General features: G+C 41.5%; 1 protein-coding gene and 1 long non-coding RNA gene across 3 annotated transcripts in view; one reads left to right on the top strand and one right to left on the bottom strand.

Moving 5' to 3' along the window:
- Positions 1–16,806, top strand: part of LOC145445387 (antizyme inhibitor 2-like) — a 79,525-nt gene that overhangs the window by 18,669 nt on the left and 44,050 nt on the right. The window lies entirely within an intron of this gene.
- On the bottom strand, positions 7,729–9,600 carry LOC145445390 (uncharacterized). 2 transcript variants are annotated; one of them, XR_013916991.1, is made up of 3 exons: positions 8,385–8,574; positions 7,971–8,131; positions 7,729–7,903 (listed from the first exon to the last, which is right to left on the bottom strand). It is a non-coding gene; the product is annotated as an uncharacterized LOC145445390 (long non-coding RNA). The 2 variants fall into 2 exon arrangements; XR_013916990.1 differs by lacking the exon at positions 8,385–8,574 and adding an exon at positions 8,598–9,600 and having other exon boundaries at positions 7,731–7,903.

Raw genomic sequence — 16,806 nt, 5'->3', positions numbered from 1 at the left:
ATCTCATATGTCAAATCAATGCGTCAATCCTTATGTTCACAGCATGATAACTTTGAATATAACACCATCGTTCGATTGTAAGAATTCTCAACTACGTTGGTCAGACATTCAAATCTCGTATACTCAAATGTAATGTGTTAATCTCAAACCGCGCACCAAGTAGTAATTACTTCATCTTACAGTTGAATAAAAAAAATATGGGATATGGATACAACTGAGTTGGTATGTTTGTGGGTTGTAGTGATTACTCGCGTAGTCTTGTCTACTTTTCATACGGACACTTTTTGTTTTGGTTTGGTGAGTTACTACAAACGGATTGACTTACCAAGGTTTTTGTATTTTACTCGTTTGTGCATGGCGAGATGTTAAAATGTTGAGTTGTCATAGTGATAGTATTTCTGAAACTCTATTTTACAAACGGAAACGGAGTCGTGAATAGAGTTGTCAGTTTCAAGGATTGTTTCAAAGTATAATCTTGAAATGTGACTTGGTGAAAGTTGGTAGTCATGTTTGTCAAACCTATTTCAATTCACGCAATGTCAAAGTCCAAATATTTCATTCTGGATTATTTGGATTTACCTTCAGTACATCCCGCGAATGGATTTAAAGTTGGCAAATTACCAAAATGATTGAATATTATCGGGTTAGAGATAGTTGGTATTGATTCTATAAGTGTTAAAACAGCGGCGTGGAATGTGTGAATGATCCGATGCGGGTGAATGTTGGCGTCAGTAATATTCAGGTTACGTTCGATTCAACAGATCGCGTTAATAGGATTTGTCAAAGGATTTGAGTTGGGTCGAATCAATACATTCAAATACGATTCAACTCGATTTGTGTAGTGAGTTACATTTCAAGTTGACACTTTATCAAACGATATGACATCGAACAGCGTCAACACTATGCAAGTCGGAGCAACTTCAAATTTTCACGTCGGCGTCAAATTCGTCTCATCACCCAAAAGAGGTGGCGTTAGCCAATATCTCAAAGGTATATTCATCGATGGCAATAACGAAGAGATATCTTTCACGTGTTTCAATCGTGATTTGTTCGGGAACATTGAGAAAGCATTCACCAAACGAAAAAAACTCATGGTCAAATCCGGTTGGGTTCAAATTGATAAATTTACTGGAAAACCCGCTGTATTACTTGGTCGGGCTTCGTCAGTAACTCTACATGGAAAATCGAGACATACGACTGAAGAATACCCATTATTGACCTGTGAATCGGTATACGGAAATAAAGATGAATACGTCTCGATCGCCGCTACTTGTGTTTCTCGAGAGGAGAAGATGGTCAATTCGGGTGTCGGAAAGGAGTTGAAATTATACAGTTTTACATTGAAGGATGATACTGGCGAGGTGGTTTTGGATCAATGGAACAAAGCCTCGCTCGTACCCGGGAAGAAATATCAACTCACTCGTGTTAAAAACTGTGTCGGTAGCTTGAAAATCGATCCGTTAACTAGACTTGTTGAATTGAAAGAATAGTTTGCATATTTGTATACCACAATACAATATTTCATTTCGCGTAAAATGTATGACCTATGTGATTCGACAACTGGGTTAGTGCGGTGTTGTTCTACTGATCGAGGTGTGAAAATTGTGCTATCGCGATGAAGTTGTGACTGTGAACAGCAGACTATTTTGTAGGCGCGAAACAGCGAATAAGCCGAAAGTATTATTCAGGTAGCAATCAATAGCGAGGAAAGAGAACACGATCGGTCATTTGACACGACTAAACTACGACATCATATATCATAATTTACGATCAAGTATGTCTTGTACTTATTGAAGTTGCGATGTCAGAACAATGATGTAGTCAATTCATGCTACTCTTACATTATGACCGGACATTTTAGACCGATTCGAAAGATAATGTGCTGCGCTAAATCCTCAATCCATCACGATTCGTTGCTGTGGTGCCGTATACCTCCACAGGAAGTCGATAAATGATAATAAATTGCAATTGTGGCTATTTTTATGCTACAATAATAAGACCTGCCGAAGTAGGCCTACCATAAATCTATATCAAATGCACGTCAGTCCGAGTTTAACGGTTACCCTTTCGGTGGCATGCGAGATATAACACTGCCGGACTACTTGGCTATTTTAGCATTAACTTTCGATTATTATGTAATTAAAATTGTTTTCGTTGCTGTTGGCCGTAGGTTGTCATAGCCGGGGGATAAAAGACGCCGTTTCCCCTCCCATTTTCGACTTGTACATTGTGAATCCATATGTGCGGATGAGAAGCTTTATCTATAGCTCACGTATAATTCGATAATATGATAATATATTTTCGAATATATGAACATAACAAATAAAACTAAACGCTCCCTAATTGTACAATTTTCCAAATAGCTCTGTGGCCCACCTCAAATTACTCCTATGGCCCACCGCCCTTTGAAAACCCCTGTTCTAAACAATCGCAACCACGCACGGATCGTTGTTATGTTCATTGTGCAGCGCCGTTGCGATTGTTTAGAACGTTGCCGATTTTCAGACTTTGAAGGCTATTTCGCGGTGGGTCCATTGCCTTGATGAAAGCTTAATATATATTATCAGAATCGGCGCGACTTTAGCTTTCAAATAAGATCAACTTTATTTAATTTGAGCGCTCGGGTCGTCATCTATGGGATTTGCAATTACGCTCCCGTTTCATGCTATGAAGCGACAACAAATCTGCCGTTGTCGCATCACTCGACCGTGAGTCACGTGTTGCACATCTATCCGTAGGTTAGTTATCTATAGTTTCACACCATGAAAACTCTTGAAACTTGGTATGTCATGTCGTGTTGGTGGTATTTAACACTGCCCCAAGTTTCAGGGTTTCTTCTTAAAGTTTAGGGTAGTAATTCCGTTTCCGAAGTTGAGTGTGTGCTGATCCGTCATGTATCGCAAACAGATTTTACTCAAAAGCCGGTATTGGTATCCATTGATTTTGACGATGTTCAATACTGAGATCGGCTATGAAATTTGGCACGGTAAGTCTTAATGTTAGTATCAAACGCTGTACCAAGTTTTAAGTTTGTCACTGAACTGTGTTAGTGGTATTTCGTTTCCTAATTCGAGTGAGAGCTGACTCGTCATTTATCGCAAACAGATTATACGCAAAGCCGGTATTGGTATCTATTGATTTTAACGATGCTCCTTACCTAGATCGGTCATAAGCTTTTGCACGGTATGTCTTGGTTTTAGTATCGAACGCTGTGCCAAGTCTCAAGGTTGACACTCAGTGATTAGGGCAGTAATTTCGTTATCAAGGTCGAGTATGGTAGAGATGTGCTCCGATCTGACACTTTAGCATACAACGAATTGCGGATTCCACGCAAAAGCCGGTGTATCTGCGGTAACTTTAACTGAGATGATGATATCATTCTCCGTTTGCATTCAAATATTTACTTTGATATTATATTCTCCAATGTCAATTTCACCGTGAATTGTGGCCTTCAAGCCATTAGCTCACAACTCCCTGCTGTCAAGCGCGATAGCTATTTCGGTTTCGATGGCGGCTAACAGCTGATCACTTGATCAGCCAATTCCTCAGTAAATTTTGCGCAAAATTCGGTGTTGGTCTGTATGCATTAATTTTGACAGTGTACCATACCGAAAAGGGCCATGAGACCACTTCTCAATGATGTCATGTAACAGTGTACTAAGTTTAAAGCTTTCAGCCACGTATTTATTCGGTAATATATTTTCCAAAGGCGATTTCGCAGCAGACCTATAGACCAGTGGTCGGGAACCATTTTTGTCCGAAGAGCCATATTGGCCCTATTTTTTCCATCTCAACTCCCAAAGAGTCATACATGCCATTCAACTGTTACGTCACAATTGAAAATTCGTGACGTCATTATAGCACTAATTCGAAGTCACTACATGGGATTCCTCGTGTGCGCCATATTTTCTCTGTAAAAACTGGTATTTATTGCTCGAAAATAAAGCTCGAAACGAATGGTAAGGCACTGACGGGCCAAGCCTCGCCATTGATAACACAATCCATCGTAAGTAGCTCAGAATTTGTTAAAACTGATGATATTAATCGAATGCGACTGTCACACTGATTCGGAAAATCTTGATACTTAACGACTTCTCAATTCTCAAAGTATTCGGTGGTAACATAACGTTGCACTACACGCCTACATTTTATCAAGAACGTGAATAGCTATGGCGTTGTTTGTAATTCGATTTTGTAATTGTGAATGTCACATCCACAACAGTTCATTCCGCGCCGTAGATCAGGAAGACAATGAGTATTTTAAAACTGCGTTTTGAATGGGCGTCGCTATGTATGCTATGCTATTTGAATAATCAACGTATCACTCAATTAAAGATTTCGAGTCGGGTACATAGAATTCGCGACAGTAACTTAAATTTGATGATTTTGAAAAGAGGGGGTCCGAGCCCCTAAACCCGAAGACGGCATTGTCTTTATCTCTTAAAGACATGTTTGTTTATACTGTCACGAGAATAATTATTCTGGTCGTGATGAAAATTTACCAACAAGTCGCTGCAATATTGATCAATTCAGTTCAAAAATATATATTTGGCAAAGAGCCATATCTTATACCCAAAAGAGCCATATATGGCTCGCGAGCCATAGGTTCCCGACCACTGCTATAGACAGTAATAAAGCCGTATGTGTCGTGTTACAGTCTCCAGTTTCAAGGCCAAAATCTCCTATGCTGTACCGAGACCGAATTTCCGAGGCTGCTGTTCTTAGTTCTTCAGAATGATGTTTTGGATTCAATATGACAGGCCCAATCTATGAGATAACAATTGCGTATCTGTACGAACTCGTTGACCTTTCCAGTTAGGCTTACGTTATCTCTCGAGTTATAGTCATTTCCAGGTCTAGTGCGAACATGAACCGTGTTGAATCTTTGTTCCGTACGCCGTTTACGCAGTTACCACACTTCAAGTCACAGCTCACAGGCAGACCTCTCGCGGCACATACGCTAAAATCACTGTTGCCGGCAAATTCATGTTACCGTACCATCATTAGGTTACTGTTACTTGTTTACGTTGGAAAACGCCATTGTGACGTCATCTTAATAAAAAGTCGCTTGAAGCCCTTGCCCCACCACCCTATATTGTCACGAGCCGCCACTGGATTACAGTCACCGTTCCGAGTCGCAAGTCCTTCTCAGATTTTACCGTTTGACCCGACTCAACTCGAGTTATTTTTATTTAATCACCAAGTCAATCCGAAATCGAGTAATTTTAAGAAAGGTTGCACCAAACCAAATCAGAATTTTCAATCACGAATCATCAAAGGGTCATTTTTTATCATCATGAACTGGACATGTGACGTAATAGCTTATCTTCTACCGCATGGTAGCTTTCAAAAATGATGTAATGATGTAGTTTGTTGAGATTTCAGTGATTTTTATAGTAGTTTTAGGGTGAAATTTAAGTTCATATATCTAAAAAGATATGTGGCACTTGAATATATTGTCGAATACTTGAAATTTAAAAATCCCGTCGCGGGCCGCACAAAATGTTTTCGCGGGCCGCGTGTTTGAGACCTCTGATCTAGTCAGTGGCGGCTCGTCCTGTAGGGCAACTGGGGCATTGCCCCACCTAAAATTCTGTTCAATAACAATTGCTTACTATCTGTAGACGCACAGCAATCTATATATACCGAAATCACAGCGAAAATCGTATTCTTCTTGCCTTTTCGCTTGTAAATACCGTTATATAGCGAAGTCTCTGCGAAAATCGAATTATCTTCTGTGCTTTCGCTTTGCGAATGCCTAGCGGGGTATGCCCCGGTAGCGCTCATAACAAGCTTTCACTGCCTATTCTCTCAAAGCCGCGCACAATAAAGAAACGGTGATTTACTCTCTCCTATTCATAAAATTACCGAGCAACCGGGGCAAAATAGGTCTGTGCCCCTAAGGTGTGATGTAACAATCGTATCTATATCTCAACTCGGTTACCGTCATATGCGTTTAGTCGACCTTCGCTGGTATAGGTCGATTTTGATGGTGTTTCACACCATGATAATTCTTGAAACTTGGTATGTCATGTCGTGATGGTGGTATTTAACACTGACCCAAGTTTCAGGGTTTCTACTTGAAGTTTAGGGTAGTAATTCCGTTTCCGAAGTTGAGTGTATGCTGATCCGTCATGTATCGCAAACAGATTTTACTGAAAAGCCGATATTGGTATCCATTGATTTTGACGATGTTCCATACCGAGATCGGTCATGACATTTCGCACGGTAAGTCTTAATGTTAGTATCGAACGCTGTACCAAGTTTTAAGTTTGTCCCTGAACTATGTTAGTGGTAATTTCGTTTCCTAAGTCGAGTGAGAGCTGACTCGTCATTTATCGCTAACAGATTTTACGAAAAGCCGGTATTGGTCTCTATTGATTTTAACGATTCTCCTTACCAAGATCCGTCATAAGCTTTTGCACGGTATGTCTTGATTTTAGTATCGAACGCTGTGCCAAGTCTGAAGGTTGACACTCAATGATTAGGGCAGTAATTTCGTTATCAAGGTCGAGTATGGTAGAGATGTGCGCTGATCTGACACTTTAGCCTACAACGCATTACGGATTTCACGCAAAAGCCGGTGTATCTGTGCTAACGTTAACTGTGCTCCATACTGAGATAGGTGATGAGATCATGGATATCATGAAACAGTTTACTAACATTCTCGGTTTGCATTCAAATATTTACTTTTATATTATATTCTCCAATGTCAATTTCACCGTGAAATTGTGGCCTACAAGCCATTTGCTGACAACCCTCTGTCAAGCGCGATAGGCCGATAGCTATTTCGTTTTCGATGGCGGCTAACTGCTGATCACTTGATCAGCCTATTCCTCAGTAAATTTTACGCAAAATTCGGTGTTTGTCTGTTCATATTAATTTTGGCAGTGTACCATACCATGAGCCATGAGGCTACTTCTCGATGATGTCATGTAAAGGCGAATTCACACATAGCCGGTTCGCACGGTAAATTCGCGCGTAACGCACGTATCGCAAGACTCAATTCACACATTCACGACTCGCGATCACTGTACGGTAGCCGTGCGACGACCAACCGAACGTATATTCACACTGCCGCGGTCGATCAACCACGGTTGCAAGCGGTACACCCTGATCCCATTCCAGTTTGCTTTGCCTCTTTTCAACATAGTGAAATATGACAGGCCAACAACATAACTAATCTACTTTTTGCACTTTGGAATATTTGCACCTATTTGTAGTGTCACAGGTCAGTTTGCAATAGTCACAAAGATGCACCCTGCAATTTCAAAGTTACCACCTCTGCTAAAACTATTCGAGCCATCAACCACATCTACTATTCAAAACTACTTGATCACCTTTCATATCTTCATTTCCTACACTTGAAGTAGTTTCCACATGTCTCTGAAATTGCTAATTCTACTTGAAGGCGAGTAAAACTTTACAGCAATACTAATGTATAAGTAGCAACGCTGAATATTCTGACCACATTGGATAAATAGTCACCTATTCCTGATCATTCCAAGAAATCAAGTGTGCCTTACAATACAGAATTGAATTTTCAATCATGTTATGCAATAAAATGAAATGGTTACACTTGAAAGCAACATCTGCAAATACAGAATGCATACATTTGAAGAAAGAAACAAGAATAATATGCAATACAACGGTACCAATTAAATCGATGCAGTAATATTCATTTAGACAAAACAGTATGCATGAAATAACAGTGCTAGTTTCCAACTGGTTCTTGCGATCATAAACTTGGAAAAGTTTGCATAATGTCCTTCATTATTGCAGCAGCACACACAGCCTCCATTGACTCATAACTGTGCCGCCATTAAGTGCGCAAAATGATCATATCACTCCAGGGTGCAGAAAACTGGTCAGTGCTCTTCTGTAGAAACTTTATCATCTCACCCTGAATAAGATATAATCTATATGTTACATGCATAGCGTGACAAGTCATACATCACAGCTACACCTACCTGCATCAAATGTCTGTCATCATAGTATCTTCGCTCTTCCCTGGTTATTGTCTGCCAATTGTAGAGTTCAATGATGCGTTGTTGGTGGATGCAAGAGATGACGTAGCAGTGCTAGTTGACACATCAGCTTGTTTCACATCATTTGTCTCTGGCAGTGGTTTCTAAATCCCAATATTAAAACATTTGAAAGCTTATTTTACAGCAATGCCTTTGAATTTTACTTCATGCAAAGATTCACCACAATTCACAATATCTGATGTTGTCACTTCAACCAATCATTGCTTCCAACTTATTCTGCTGCAGTAATCAAACTATCAGAGTAGTGAACTTTTTCAATATCTGGCAGGTTGGCAACAGTGATACACAGATGAGTATGGTCAACAAAGAAGCTAAAAATTTGTACTTTGTCACGACCTATTCTCTGCGTTGGATGCGAGAAACATTTTCTTCTAGTATGATGTCCTATCTTGTGCAAATGCAGCATTTCAACTAGGAGTAAATGAATGTTTCCCTCTTTCCCAAAAATTGCTCCTCGAAGTCGACCATCGAGTTTTCATTTGCCCCACTGAATGAAATTACAGCAGTAATACTAAAATGAATATTAGAAATGAATGGAAATGGACATACCAGATATTTGCAGTAGGCCTACATCAGCAATTGATGTTGATGTAGGCTGTCATCAACAACTGGCCTGATTTTTTAGTAGTGGAAAGGATTATAGAGTACAATTTCTGTAATCAGATGTAGTGAGATTGGAAAGACACCATTATCTAGTAAAAATGCATGCATCAATATAATATGAATCTGAACTCATTTTAGTTGATAGTTGATAAAATGAAATAGTGTTGCAGGAATGAATTACCAGCTTCTATCAACTAACTAGGTACTCATTTGCTACATGATAATCACAACACAGGACATGGAATTCTAGGTTAAAATGTCAAATGCAAATAAAATAATTAACATCAACTGCGTGTATACAAGGATAACAAGGTTATGAAATGACTTGTAGCAGTCCTTAAATCAGACCCACACATTAAACCAGAACAAGTGAATAGCAGGTAGCCCTGTGATCACAAGCAGTGATTTATCAGGTATGCAGAAAACAGACTGCTATAGAAACACGTGCAACTGAGTCAGCCTGATCGCACTATCGTTGCCAGATGCAAAACACTCATCGCATAATAATATAGAATAACCACAACTGGCGAGCATACATAACAAAACGACTGATTACTACTGCAGATTACTGCATGGCAGTACCATCACACCGGCATGCCGTCTGGTATGTATCTACACATCCTACCGCTACCGGTAAACTCACCTTCTCATAACACATATTTCTTCGTACAACCAATATACACCCTGAACACAACATAGAAGCACTCTCCTTCGATAATTATTCAATACATTCAACACGACAAGCTGCTAAATCCATAGGAGCACACTTTCGACTGAGCTCACGGCAGCAACGATAGCCACGGAAAGTTCGTTTGATCCAACTTTCCGTACGGCAGCAAAAAAGCGAAGAAATCAACCGTGCGATAGCCGTGGCGACAGCCGCCGTGAACGAATCGTGCATGTGTGAACATTTCCACGGCAAGTCGGCCGTACGACCATACGATGGAAAACCGTACGGCAAAAATCGTGGCCGGGAACCGTGCATGTGTGAATTAGCCTTACCAGTGTACCAAGTTTACGGCTTTCATCCACGTATTTATTCGGTAATATGTTTTCCAAAGACGATTTCGCAGCAGCCGTATGTGTCGTGTTACAGTCTCCAGTTTCAAGGCCAAAATCTTCTATGCTGTACCGAGACAGAATTTCCGAGGCTGCTATTCTTAGTTCTTCAGAATGATGTTTTGGATTCAATATGACAGGCCCAATCTATGAGATAACAATTGCGTATGTGTCCGAACTCGTTGACCTTTCCAGTTAGGCTCGAGTTATCGTTATAGTCGTTTCCATTTCTGCAGATAATTAGTCAGGTCAAGTGCGAACATGAACCGTGTTGAATCTTGGTTCCGTACGCCGTTTACGCAGTTACCACACTTCAAGTCACAGCTCACCGGCAGACCTCTCGTGGCACATATGTTAAAATCAGTGTTGTCGGGAAATTCATGTTACCTTACCATAATTAAGTTACTTGTTTACGTTGGAAAACGCCATTGTGACGTCATCTTGATAAAAAGTCGCTTGCAGCCCTTCTTGCCCCACCACCCGATATTGTCACGAGCCGCTACTGCATCTAGTCCCTTTCTTTTCCATCTAATTGCGTATAAATTGATATTTATTCCATATGTTGTCACTACTTAAGGCTGTTGCACACTGGCTCTCGCGACACGACAAAACGAGAGAATCGCGCCTGTCTTGGACAAAACCATGCACAACGCGTCGACAAAACCATGCACAACGCGTCGCCAGACTACGCAACAAAGCGTCGGCGAGCGGGCTGCGCAACTCGCCGACAAAGTTGAAAAATTCCAACTTTGTCGCGAGTTGCGGGCTCAGTCTCAGTAGAAAATAAGCACGCGCTCTTATTTCGACGGTGCTGTTGCAATCTTTTCTAATCGTTCAACTTCCAAATTTAACGTTCTCGTGTACCAGATGCGTAATTTATCTTGGGTTACACGGTGAAGGCTGTGCGGGATTGACTCAATGCGATGTATGATCCAGCAAGCCCAGAAAAAGAATGATTCAACCTCAAGTTGATAACTTGAAGATGGATGAACGGAATGAAGATATATTTGATAATTAAATTACTACATGTTCACAATACAAGATGAATAACAGAGAACACGACCGCTAGCCCGCCAATGCCACTGACATGCTTGACATTACGAAAGTACCGGTAGGCCAAGAAGAGTAGGCCTATATATTATAAAGATATCTGATTGATGGACTGTCAGGGCATTTCAACGATTAGACACCTTCTTGTTTATAAACTTTGTATCTGGGGTACTGTATATTGTGCATCTGCGTCTTGAGTTGAAATAATAAACTGAGTTTTCGAATTTGAGAATATTTTAGTGGCATTATGGTGTATTCCTTATCAAAATTCGGAGCATAAGCAAAATGCTGTCAGCACACACAGAAAACACATATGTGTAGGAAGTATCTTGATGTGTTCTTCAATAGTAATAACCAAGAACCTATACTGTTATGAAATCATTAAGCTGGTACACGTTACGACTCGGTGTCCCAGTGTGCAGCAGAACGCAACTACCGCGATCGTGAGCGCGACATGATCGGGGAATTACCAGTTTTAGTCGTGTCGCAAAGCCAGTGTGCAGCAGCCTTTACCGTACTTACTTAACCGGACGCTGCTTGTGATGTCACAGTTGTGCGTTGGTTGTTTACTACGATTCTCAGAAAAAGCAGTAACGCGTAACGGTAACCTAAAGTAACCTATTACAGGTCGCCTTGTTCGCCACGCCATTAACAAATGGGCAACTTAGCATGCGGTGCTGATATTTCTAGTTTCCCGAACAATATTATACATCCTAAACTGATATTCTAACACATCAGTCCTATCCGTGACAACGAATGTAACTAGCGAGACCGGCCGTATAGCCATAGCCTTATAATATAATATAGTGGCTATCGACGATTGTCAGTTGTTTCTTTTACCCTACTCTGTACTATACTGAAATTGGTACTAGGGCCAACAATTTCCGTATGCATAGGTGTATGGGAGTAGTATGCGACGGATGCGGGCGCATCCCCTATCCAAATATCTGAGATTGTCACGAATTGACTTTTTTAGTTTCCTTACTATATTACAAAATCAGTGACAGAAACTTGTTTAACAATATACAAGGAGCATATATTTAACGTAACGGGCATATTTCTGTCAAAACTACATTCATTGCAGTATTGAGTTATCAGATCAATGACGTTTGATTCTTACGGAGTTAACGGCACCATGACAAGCGCACGAACAGAGAATCGAAGTCTTAATTTGAATTCCAGTTTTAGCATAATATTATTATGATCAAATGTCCATTATGTCATCGATCGGCATCTTCCTCCAGATTAGCCTGGGACATGCATGGTTTGCATTTCTGTTCCTGGGAAATGTTTTCCCCTCAACTATATCCTGGTTTCTGTATATTATGACTACATTACTGTCCAGTGTCCACTGTGTCATCAATCGGCATTGGGCAATCTTCCTCCAGATTAGCCTGGAACACCCATGGCTGGCTTTTCCGCTCTGGCGCTCTTTAGAAACATTTTCCATATATGTAGATAGTAGATCCGGTCCGTGGACATATTAGCATGCGACACAATAGCATGCGACACTTGAGCATGCGACACTTGAGCATGGCGACTTTTGGTCATGGCGACTCGTGGGCATGTAGACATATCAGCACAGGGACATATTAACATGAGGACATATTAGCATGGGGACACATAAGTATAGGGACACACGAGCATGGATACACGTGAGCATCGGGACACATCAACATGGTGACAATTTAATAAGTGCCACTTGAGCATGGTGACACATGAGCATGCGATACATGAGCCTTGACGACACATGAGCATGGGTACACAAGAGCATGGGCACACATGCGCATATGGACACATGGGCATGGGGGCATAAGAGCAAAGGTGCACATGAGCATGGGGTCATGTACGCATGCGACACTTCAGCATGCGACACGTCTACATGCAGACACTTGAGCATGCGACACGTGGATATGCAGACACTTGAGCATGCGACCCTTGAGCATGGGACAGTTCAGCATGCGACAGTTCAGCATGCGACATTTGAGCATGCGACAGTTGAGCATGCAACACTTGGGCATGCGACATTTGGGCATGGAACATTTGAGCATGCGACACAATAGCAAGCGACTCTTGAGCATGCGAAACTTGGCGACACTTGGGCATGCGACACTTGGGCATGCGACACTTGGGCATGCGACACTTGAGCATGCGACACTTGAGCATGCGACACTTGAGCATGCGACACTTGGGCATGTGGTCATGCTACACTTGGGCATGCGACAGTTGGGCATGCGACATTTGGGCATGCGACAGTTGGGCATGTGACCATATATTAGCGCGTAACCAATTTGATTGCCGTGCGAGGAAAGTGGCAAATTGATTGAGTGGGTGGGTGCATGGTCTGTGACTATATGGATTTGTCTGAAAAGCTCCAAAGATCGGGGTAAAGCGATAAAGGTTGTCATTGCTCCACATATATTAGAATCGTTTACACCAGATGAACTAAAAGGATATATCCTTTCGTGAGACGAAAGCAATTCCAAATTCGCAATTCGACACGGGACTTATTATTTTATTTTGTGGGTCTCAATTTATACGTGAGGTTCAAGCTGCGAGCGCTGGTCTTTTCGGCGCCTGGACAGTGGTCATATCAATGTTGAACATTTTGGTCAACATGTGGCGGTTATTTTATTTCAAGGTTTTATCGCCGTCAGTACCTACAAGGAGTCGCGTGTTGCCCGAAACGTGGGTCTCGTGGTGTGAAAATGCCAAACGCCGAAATGCCAGTCGATCTCGAAATACGGCGTTTGAGCAAGCGTTTTCCGAGTCAAGCCGTGGGCAGACTCAAGGCCTTACTCATTCCCTTTTTTACGGTTTGGCCCTGAATATATTGCGGAAATTGCGCTGTGAGCATGTTTGGTGCCTGCATTCAGAATTTCAACAGTAATATATAGCACCGTTATAAGATGGAAATCATGTTCTAGCGCCGTATGGCTTCATCGTTGGCTGCGTAGGCTATTCCCAAATCGGAGGACATTTTTCACCAGAAAGGTATCCGATGGATTCGCAAAATCGGTTAATTCCTCTCAACGCTCTGTTTGATCACTTAATATAAAACGTAGCGATTATGTACAAACGAATGGACGATGACTGTTACTGAAAAACCACACACAAGCTGTTGTCTACAATAGCGATCCTCCAATCCTAACAAGAACCGAATCTTCGGCGATGCGGACAAATGCAATACACGATGGTAGATGAACTGGCGCTTTATGAATGTACGCAATGTTAGATCATCGCAATACAGTTGATAAACCGTCCGTCCCTTTGTATGGCGGAAATATCAACAACGCGGTACCAATACCCATCATCAGTAATCCAATAAATAGCTTGTGCTTATGCCTTAAAACTTCAGGATGAAGTCTGGTGTTTCATTATTTGAAAATATTGGCTTTGGCTACTACAGTATGTCAAATAGTCATGTTATTGAGCGGTGTTATTTCGTCTATACATCCAGCGTATAATTCTAATATAATGTGTTGACGTAATTGAAGGCAATATTAGGCAACCAACATCACACCCAGACCCGCGGATTGCCAGATCGCGAGCAATTAACAAAACCGCAGACGTCTGCAAGCAATCATCAAGCTGTCTAATCTATCGAGTAAAGACTCGAAACCGAACAACGCGCGAAATCCTACCCGAATACCAAATGATCTCTCGAATCTTGGAGTTGTATAGTTGCAGTAAAATTTGCTTTGATTAGCGTTCGGTTGGCGCTATTCATAGTTGGAGCAGCAACATGTCGGAATACCGAGTTTTTACTTCTACAAAAGGAAAACCAAAACTTGCGTACCATGGATATTCTTACCGCCGAAGCAATCAAAATATCAATTCTACCAACTGGCGATGTGATTTTAGAGGCTGTAAAGGCAGCATAGCGACTTCAAGAGACTACATAACTTGTCGTCAGGCGGTAAACGTATTACAACAGCATTGTCACGTTCCAGATCCTGCTAGAATAGAGGCACTATTGCTGAAAGATCAAATAAAGGTGGCTGCATCTGTTGCTAATGATGCTCCAAGGCGCATACTTGGTCAAATGCTAGCTGGAGTTTCCGAGGAAGCCGCCTCCAAGACACCACAGAGGAAGAGTCTCTCAAGGATGATTCAGAGACACAGGCATCGAAAAGGTGGATTTGAACCGGCGCCCTCGTCGAATGATTTTGTTATCCCGGAGATATATAAAACGGTGTCACATGGCTCAGATGAAGTGGCATTTCTTCTACATGACGACTTCGACTTGACTGCAGAGGAGCAATGCAGTCCTCATAGAGCTATCGTATTTGCATCACGGTACATGCTTAACACACTGCAACAATCCTCCACATGGATGCTTGATGGTACATTCAAAGTTGCGCCTTCCCAGTTCTATCAGTTCTTCACCATTCATGCTGTACTTGATGACTATGTTGTTCCATATGTTTACGCTCTTCTTCCCAACAAGAGGTCAGAGACATATAGAAGATTGTTCAAAATATTGAAAGCCAATCAGAATGGTCTTCAACCGCAGCACGCCGTGATCGATTTTGAAATAGCTTCCAAGAATGCACTGGAAGGCGAGTTCCCTGGGATCAAAGTTAGTGGTTGCTACTTTCCAGTGGCGGCTCGTGACAATATCGGGTGGTGGGGCAAGGGCTGCAAGCGACTTTTATCAAGATGACGTCACAATGGCGTTTTCCAACGTAAACAAGTAACTTAATGATGGTACGGTAACATGAATTTCCCGGCAACAGTGATTTTAACGTATGTGCCACGAGAGGTCTGCTGGTGAGCTGTGACTTGGAGTGTGGTAACTGCGTAAACGGCGTACGGAACAAAGATTCAACACGGTTCATGTTCGCATTAGACCTGACTAATTATCTGCAGAAATGAAAATGACTATAACTCGAGAGATAGCGTAAGCCTAATTGGAAAGGTCAACGAATTCGGACAGATACGCAATTGTTATCTCATAGATTGGGCCTGTCCTATTGAATCCAAAACATCATTCTAAAGAACTAAGAATAGCAGCCTCGGAAATTTGGTCTCGGTAGTCGGTACAGCATAAGAGATTTTGGTCTTGAAACTGGAGACTGTAACACGACACATACGTTTTTATTACTGTCTTATAGGTCTGCTGCGAAATCGCCTTTGGAAAATATATTACCGAATAAATACGTGGATGAAAGCCTTAAACTTGGTATACTGTTACATGACATTATCGAGAAGTGGCCTCATGGCCCTTTTCGGTATGGTACACTGTCAAAATTAATGCGAACAGACCAACACCGAATTTTGCGTAAAATTTACTGAGGAATAGGCTGATCAAGTGATCAGCTGTTAGCCGCCATCGAAAACGAAATAACTATCGCGCTTGACAGGGGGTTGTAAGCAAATGGCTTGAAGGCCACAATTTCACGGTGAAATTGACATTGGAGAATATAATATCAAAGTAAATATTTGAATGCAAACTGAGAATGATATCATCATCTCAGTTAACGTTACCGCAGATACACCGGCTTTTGCGTGAAATCCGCAATGTGTTGTAGGCTAAAGTGTCAGATCGGAGCACATCTTTACCACACTCGACCTTGATAACGAAATTACTGCCCTAATCATTGAGTGTCAACCTTGAGACTTGGCACAGCGTTCGATACTAAAATCAAGACATACCGTGCAAAAGCTTATGACGGATCTAGGTAAGGAGCATCGTTAAAATCAATAGAGACCAATACCGGCTTTTCGTAAAATCTGTTAGCGATAAATGACTAGTCAGCTCTCACTCGAATTAGGAAACCAAATTACCACTAACACAGTTCAGTGACAAACTTAAAACTTGGTACAGCGTTCGATACTAACATTAAGACTTACCGTGCTAAATGTCATAACCGATCTCGGTATTGAACATCGTCAAAACCAATGGATACCAATACCGGCTTTTGAGTAAAATCTGTTTGCGATACATGACGGATCAGCACACACTCAACTTCGGAAACGGAATTACTACCCTAAACTTTAAGTAGAAACCCTGAAACTTGGGGCAGTGTTAAATACTACCATC

This window comes from Botryllus schlosseri, chromosome 8 (genome assembly GCF_051294905.1).
Source record: "Botryllus schlosseri isolate E-star chromosome 8, Bs_hap1, whole genome shotgun sequence".
In the NCBI taxonomy this organism is placed as follows: Eukaryota; Metazoa; Chordata; class Ascidiacea; order Stolidobranchia; family Styelidae; genus Botryllus; species Botryllus schlosseri.
The sequence above is the reverse complement of the archived record's forward strand: the minus strand, read 5'-3'. Positions and strand labels throughout refer to the sequence as shown.